The following is an 8,179-nucleotide window of genomic DNA, read 5'->3' as shown; positions in this document are numbered from 1 at the left end:
ACTGATATCCCTGAAATTTGTCATTTTCCCAGAAACCCTAGCTTATTGCTACAATTTGACAATTTTCTAGGTTAGGCCTGTGTTTTTCCCTTTTAGACCGCTTCCCCTCACTCAATCTTTGAAATTCCACTTTCCCCTACTTCCTAACATCCCTCCCTACATCCAAAAATTTTCTCAACAATTTAGAAGCCCCTCATCCACTTCATTTCCCTTCATTTCTACAAATCCCCGGTCTCACATATCGGGATAGGTTTTCTTCAAACTATGTTTCTAAGTAAGAAAAGAAGAATTTGAAAAACGTGAGAGAGGTTTTTGTCCATACTTGACCCAAGAAAAAAAGCCTCTTTCACTTTTTACAGAAGTTTCATGGTTTTGGGAGAAATGTCAAAAAAATCATTGGCCTCAGGAGGATTGGTGCACTTCTGGAGTGACCTTGGGAAAATCAAGATTTAACCTATCTAGGATAACCAACTGACTTTCTTGATGAGTCAAATGATAACTCAATAAAGAGAGATTTCCAAAGACCTATCATGAGCTCAATTTGGAGTTGCGAAAGACCGTCAAAAGTTCATTGCAATAACACTCTGCATTCAAGTAGTTTCATTTAGCACATTTTGACCAGTCCTGGGAGATTTGACGTTCGACACGGCAAATGAGCTCCAAATTGAAAAATTAAAGATGTTTTGGAAAGTAGACTTGACAAGATTTCTAACGAGCTATCACACACCCAATTTGGAGACTGGGAAGGCCTCCAAAACGGGTTTGCAATATGGCACTACGCATTGGGAGTTTAGCGTTGCGCATCAGGGTGGTGCTGCACATCTGAGCCAATCTTCCTTCAAAAAAATACAAAGGCACTGTGCATTATGGAGGCACTGTGCATTGGGTTCAGAGTGATGTCAATTGGCCTGTGAGGCTCCAAAACCACCAAATTTCATCTCCAATCACCCTATTTGCTGCAATTACCTTCTAAACAAGTAAGTACACTCACTTTTGAGCTTAGATAGGGTTTTCATGCTTAAAATATGTTTTTTTCCTCCTAAGACTCATACCCTAGTTTGTCTTTCTACCTTACTTTTCACCATTGCAAACTCTTGTTCCTTGTCTCAATATTCCCATTTTCACTTGCCCTAAACCTACCCTTTAATCCTATCTCACTTCACGCATATTCCCTTTCCCCTTTTCCCTATTAAACATAATCCCTTTATCAAAATATAAGTCCCTCATCCATCAAAACCCTAGTTCCCCAATCCTTCCCCTCATTCCCCTACGTCACCTCATCACTATTGTTCATTTCACAAATCTCTTCATACTCATCTTTTGCCCCCATTTATTATCCACCATTCACCATATCATCACCACATCATCCCATAGAGACAAGCATGGAAAGAGAAAGTGACCCTGATTTTGAGGAGGACACCCTTAGTGACAGTTCTAGGGAAAGGAATTTGCAGCAGGTAGACAAAAGAAAAGGAAAGGTTACAGAGGAGGAGCTTGGTGATAATGTTGAGAGGGATTTTCAGCTTGAGGAGCATGATTCTGATGTACCACCTCATCATACTCAGGTAATAGACCTAGATAACCCTTCTTTTGATGAAAGAATGGTTTTGAAAGAATAGGAGGCTTACATTAACATGCTAGAGGACAAGATAGCTAGAGGAAAATATATTATCAATTAGCTAGAGTAGGATAATAAGCAGTTAGAGGGTAAACAAAACCAAATGGAGTTAGAGATGCTAAAAATTCAAAGGCAAAGAAACAAAGAGCATCTGATTCCCTTGACTCCTATTGAACAAGAAGTGGAGCATGATCGAGAAATATGGCTTGAAAGAGTTAACATTCACCTTGAGGGGTTTCTAAAGAAATAAAATAGAGACAATTAGATGCCAAGGCATATGGCCCACCATTATTTGACCCGGAATAGGATATGCAATAGGAGGATCAAGAACCTTAAAGCAAGATTTAGGAGGGCCTTAAAAAGAAAAGAGAGGAAGGATAAGCTCAATATCTTGGCTGATGTTACACTAGCCCAACAAAGTAACCCATGAAGCAGATTTGTGCCAAAATTGGGCAAATTTTGAGACAATTTTGTCATTTTCCAAATTTTGAAATAGAAACATAGAAAATTCCAGTTGATGCACAACGCCACTGGTGCTGCACATTGAATTGGTACATCCTCTTGACAAATGACTTGTATATTTGGATTCAACATTAAAAAATAAGTAAACCTAGAAAATTTCATCAATTTTGGAGAAGATCTTGGCCACCAAAGGGGTAAAAAACACTCAAAAGATGCCTTCTTTGCCACTTTTTAGACCCATAGGAAGCAGTCTTAGGAGAAATGATTTTTGAAGGGGAAAATCAACTCCAAATCAGAAACTTCAAAGTGTTCTAGACACTAGACACGCAGAGCTTTCCAACAATCTATCTTGGGCCTTATTAGGATGAGTGGAAGGACTCCAAAAGCAGCCTTGAAGTGGCGTTTCACATCAAGCTCACGACGCTACGCATTAGGCAATTTTTTGTCAATTTTGCCTAAAAGTTTGAAAATTTCGCCTAGTTTCTCGAACAGTTGACTTCTTCTTGTTGTCTTGGTAAATTTTGCATGGTAAATGATGTAATATGATGTAAATGTTGATCTAAAACACTTGATGGGGTAGATACATCAAAGTAAAGGTGATTTCAAACTGAATGTATAAGTTTCCTTAGTTTTAGAGGCAAGCTATTCCACTGCGTATTTTCTTGTTCCTAGTTTAGATGTTGTTGAAACAGTTCCTTGACTCATGGATTCAACCCTTGATGGATATCTCAGATGGTTTTGAGGTTTATATGATGTATTTTCTCAGTCATTTGTAAAGGTTGGACTCTTGTGGAAGCTCTGAGCTCTATTGTATATCTCTACAGCAGTTGGCAAGGAATAAAACCAGGTTCCACAACTATTTTTGTGGGATTCCTGTGATAATGAGTTCATGCATTGTTTCTTCTCCTATAATTAGTTTTTCTTATGTGTTATATGTTTCCAAATCTCTCTTTTTCTTCTAAACTAAATGAATCAAGTTAGATAGACAAAATACACTAATAATAGTGCTTTGTCTTGGGAATGCATTTGGTATTTTATGTTTTCGACAGTTTGAAGAGGATTCATGATTTCTTCATGCCCTCCTCAGCTCCTCAACAGTCTTAAATCCATCATCTCATCCAATTACTAGTTCCTAAACACGTATCTATCTCGCCCCATAGGAAATGTCTGTAAATCTGACTTGATTTCTCAGACCCAAGCTACCTTCTCCATTTGATCCAGCAACCAATCATCAAAATCAACCAAAAACCATTGAGCTACTATACCTAGCCTAAAATATAATTTCATTTCAGTCATCTCAAGTTGTAATTGTAGTCATCTTAACTGATATTGACAAGGTGGGACCCCTCTCCCTACCTGGTAGGGCTAGTTGCTAGGTTAAGCGTGGTTTTTGGTTATCCTAAGATTCCCTGCCTTTAGCCTGAGGTCGATCTAGGCTCTAACATAGTGGCGACCATACTGGGGATGTAGTATTATGTTCCTCAATTAAATGTATCAAGTTTAGATCAGATTGTTGATGGTGGACAACGATCAGACACCGGAAGGCTGAAATCATTCACCTGGCGACTTCGCTGGTAAAGAATCCCAAGGCTCAGAATTTTTATGGCAACTCTACTCTTCAAGAATTAATAGCCTAAAGAATTTCTTGGTGAATTCATTGTTATCAAAATGGGATCGTTAGATCGAAGGTATGTTCCCATGAGCCGAGATCACCTTCCAGATTTCCCAAATAAAATTACGAAGGTAGATTGGCAAAGGAATTTGCCTATGTTTAAAGATGATGATAGGAATGATGCTGCTTTACATTTGGTTAGATTTCACATACATATTTTCAAGTTGAAGGTTGATTTTCCTGAATATTGGTTGATGAAGATATTCATGGCCACTCTAGAAGGTGAAGCCTGATCTTGGTATGAAAGTTTGCCACCTGCTAGTATTTATTGTTTGAAAGGTTTTCATACCATGTTCTTTGAAAGGTATAAAGAATATTATCTATCCTTAATATTAGTTCAGAATTGTTGTAGACATACTAATAGTTTTATTGAAAATCTTGAGAAATTTTATGAAGATGATGGTTTCATGAACGTTGAGATCATGGAAGCCCTGTATGAAAATCCATTTCAACAACATAAAGAGAACTTAGAGGATACTTATCACGATGCTCAGGAAAATTTGCAGCAGGATCAAGATCTTAGTACAATGGAAAATGATGAAAGAGAAGGTCTTATTTCAGATCTGCTCATAACACATGATAGTATGCAGGGAAATCAAGTTTCCATCTCAGATTGTGATAAAATCAGGTTGGCTATTTCAAATCTAGATTCAGATCATGATGATGAAGAGTAACTTGTTCTGAATCCCATGAAGGAGAGCTCTATTGTTGAGATCGTCTGGAAAGAAGAAGACAAAGTTATTGATCCAAGTGTTCTCATTTCATTAGAACAAAGTCCTCACGAGGAGGTAATCCAGTCCTTTTATGAAAAACAAAATGAGATATTTGTTCATGCAAGTGAAAAATCTTCTTTGGATAACTCAGTGGTAAATGATAGAAGTGTTAGTTTTGAGTTTCAAGAACTATCTAAACTTTCCCTCGTATGAATGATGAGTGCGATGACAATTTGATTGCCATGTCATATGAAGATGATCAATAATGTTTTCAAATTTCAGAAGACCAGGGAATTGAGGACTGTCATTCAAGTTTTTCATGTTTTGAAATGTTATTTCAAGAAGACAATAATTGCTTGAGCAAAAGAAAATAAAAAGTATTATTTCCTCTGTCTGAAGATGAGATAGATCAACTCCTCAAAGGTCAGGTTACAACCCAAGCTAACACAGGTTTGCAGCATTAATATAGTCAAGAAGGTGTTAATGAAGCTTCTTCCACTTTGAAAATGATAACAGTCTTGAAATTAGATTTATAGATCAACGAACAGATATTGTTTTCCTTCATGAAAATGATAAGGCTGTCATGTTTGATAATCATGAAGAGTGTTTTCTGTTTAAGAAAGGCTTAGAGTATGAAATTGAGCCTGAGAGAGATAGTATGCCAGAATTCGAGTCAGAATTTCTCATGGTCGAGAAATCTATAGCCAACACTCAGATAACAGAAGCTTATACTGCTTTATGCCTTCTTATCAATCAACAACCAACTGTTCTTTTAGATCAGAATGAAGGGAGTACTTGTATTTTTATTGTTGGATCTCAAGACGAGCTAGTGCTTCAGGATTTTCAAGATCCCTTTGGCATTCTTTTGCAAGCATTAGAAAATATAAATGTTTTCTGGTTCGTTAGCATAAGCCTTGCTTTTAGTTGTTACTGTGAGCTGCCTACATGTACATCGTTCTACCTGCTCGGGGAAAGTGAGAGCAGGATTTCAGTAAGTAGCCATCTGCTGGATTGGTTATATTGGAAGGCCTACTTCACATGATTGTACATATTTCATCAGTAGGCAGGTGGTTGCCATCATGATTTGAAGCCTTCAAATCTCGATGGTCTGCTACCATTAAAAAGTTTTGTAAGTACTTGTTTCAGTTAAGTAAGTCTTGGGTCATTTTTTGTTTTAGTCAGTTTCAAGATAGTTTCAGAGTCAATTTGTATCGTCAAGTCGTCAGTTTTGAGTCATGCATTTCAGTTAGAGTTTTTGACTCCATGCCCAATGGATAAGGCTACTAGGTCTACGGTGTTCTTAGCACCTCCAAGGAACTACCATCCCCATTGGAGCCAATGTTAGTGTCATTCTTTGAAAGCCTTTCACCAGTGACCAAACATGCTCTTACAAAGTGGTCTTAGGGTGTCAAAGTCAAATTTTTCCATTTGAATGAGTCTTCAAGTAAAATTTGATCACCAAGTCTTAGGTCTAGGATTTGTTTTCCAAAGTTTTCGAAGTGTCTCACCATTTGGCGAAGTGTACCATCATTCAAAGAGTTATCATCATTTCAGGTTCCAATGGGTCATTTTACACCTTGTTTGTGCTTTAGTTGTAATTGGGTAAGGCCCATTTTCCTCTCCTAAGGTTTTGAAGGTAATTTTTCTTAGATGGCCAAATGACAAATAAAACTTGTGTCCCAATGGTCATACACCTTCCCCTATCCCTAATATACCTTCTTAAACAATTACCATTACTGATATACCTCAAATTCGTCACTTTCCCACAAACCCTAGCTTATTGCTACAATTTGACAATTTTCTAGGTTAGGCCTGTGTTTTGCCCTTTTGGACCCCTTCCTATCACTCAATCTTTGAAATTCCACTTTCCACTAGTTCCTAACATCCCTCCCTACTTCCCAAAATTTTCTCAACAATTTAGAAGCCCCTCATCCCCTTCATTTCCCTTGATTTCTACAAATCCCCTGTTCCACATATCGGGATAGGTTTTATTCAAACTATTTTTCTGAGCAAGAAAAGATGAATTTGACAAAAGTGAGAGATTTTTTTGTCCATCCTTGACCCATGAAGAGAAACCTCTTTCATGTTTTACATAGGTTTCATGGTTTGGGAGAAATGTCGAAAACATCATTGGCCTCAGGAGGTTTGATGCACTTTTGGAGTGACCTTGGGAAAATCAATATTTAACCTATCTGGGATGACCAACTGACTTTCTTGATGAGTCAAATGATAGCTAGACAAAGAGGGATTTCCGAAGAGCTATCATGAGCTCAATTTTGAGTTGAGAAAGGGCTTCAAAAGTTGACTGCAACAACACTCTGCATTCAAGCAATTTCATTCTGCACATTTCAACCAATGTTGGGAGATTTTCCGTTTGACAAGGAAAATGAGCTCCCAATTGCGAAATTCAAGATTTGTTGGAAAGTAGACTCGACAAGCTTTCCAAAGAGCTATCACATGCCCAATTTGGACATCGGGAAGGCCTGCAAAACTGGTCAGCAAGATAGTGGTGTGCATTGGGAGTCTGGCGCTATACATCAGAGCCAATCTTCCTTCAGAAAAATACGAAGGCATTGCGCATCATGGGGGCACTACGCATTGGGTTTAGATCATTGCGGATTAGCCTGTGAGGCTCCAAGACCACCAAATTTCATCTCCAATGACCCTATTTGCTTCAATTACCTTCTAAACAAGTAAGTACACTCACTTTTGAGCTTAGATAGGGTTTTCATGCTTCAAAATATGTTTTGTGTCTCCTAAGACTCAAACCCTAGTTTTGTCTTTCTACCTTATTTTTAACCATTGCAAACTCTTGTTCCTTGTCTCAATATTCCCATTTTCACTTGCCCTAAACATACCCTTTAATCCTATCTCACTTCACTCATATTCCCTTTCCCCTTTTCCCTATTAAACCTAATCCCTTTATCAAACCTGAAGTCCCTCATCCATCAAAACCCTAGCTCCCCAATCCTTCCCTTCATTCCCCTACCTCACCTCATCACTATTGTTCCTTTCACAAATCTCTTCATACTCATCTTTTTCCCCCATCTATTATCCACCATTCATCATATCATCACCACATCATCCCATAGAGACAAACACGGAAAGGGACAGTGACCCTGATTTTGAGGAGGACACCTTTAGTGACAGTTTTAGGGAAAGGAATTTGCAGCAGGTAGACAAAGGAAAAGGAAAGGTCACAAAGGAGGAGCTTGATGACGATGTTGAGAGGGATTTTCAGCTTGAGGAGCATGATTCTGATGTGCCACCTCATCATACTCAGGTAATAGACCTAGATAGCCCTTCTTTTGATCAAAGAATGCTTTTGAAAGAATAGGATGCTTATACTAACATGCTAGAGGACAAGATAGCTAGAGGAAAATATATTATCAATTACCTAGAACAATAGAATAAGCAGTTAGAGCATAAACAAAGCCAAATGGAGTTAGAGATGCTAAAAATTCAAAGGCAAAGAAACAAAGAGCATCCCGTTCCCTTGACTCCTATTGAATAAGAAGTGGAACATGATAGAGAAATATGGCTTGAAAGAGTTAAGATTCACCTTAAGGGGTTTCTAAAGAAAGCAAATAGATACAATAAGATGCTAAGGCATATGGCCCACCATTATTTGACCCGAAATGGGATATGCAAGAGGAGGATCAAGCACCTTAAAGCAAGATTTAGGAGGGTCTTAAAAAGAAAAAAGAGGAAGGA

Source organism: Pinus tabuliformis, chromosome 5_2, assembly GCF_031772625.1.
Source record: "Pinus tabuliformis cultivar Carrire ecotype Pingquan chromosome 5_2, CPIR1, whole genome shotgun sequence".
Taxonomy (NCBI): domain Eukaryota; kingdom Viridiplantae; phylum Streptophyta; class Pinopsida; order Pinales; family Pinaceae; genus Pinus; species Pinus tabuliformis.
The sequence above is the reverse complement of the archived record's forward strand: the minus strand, read 5'-3'. Positions refer to the sequence as shown.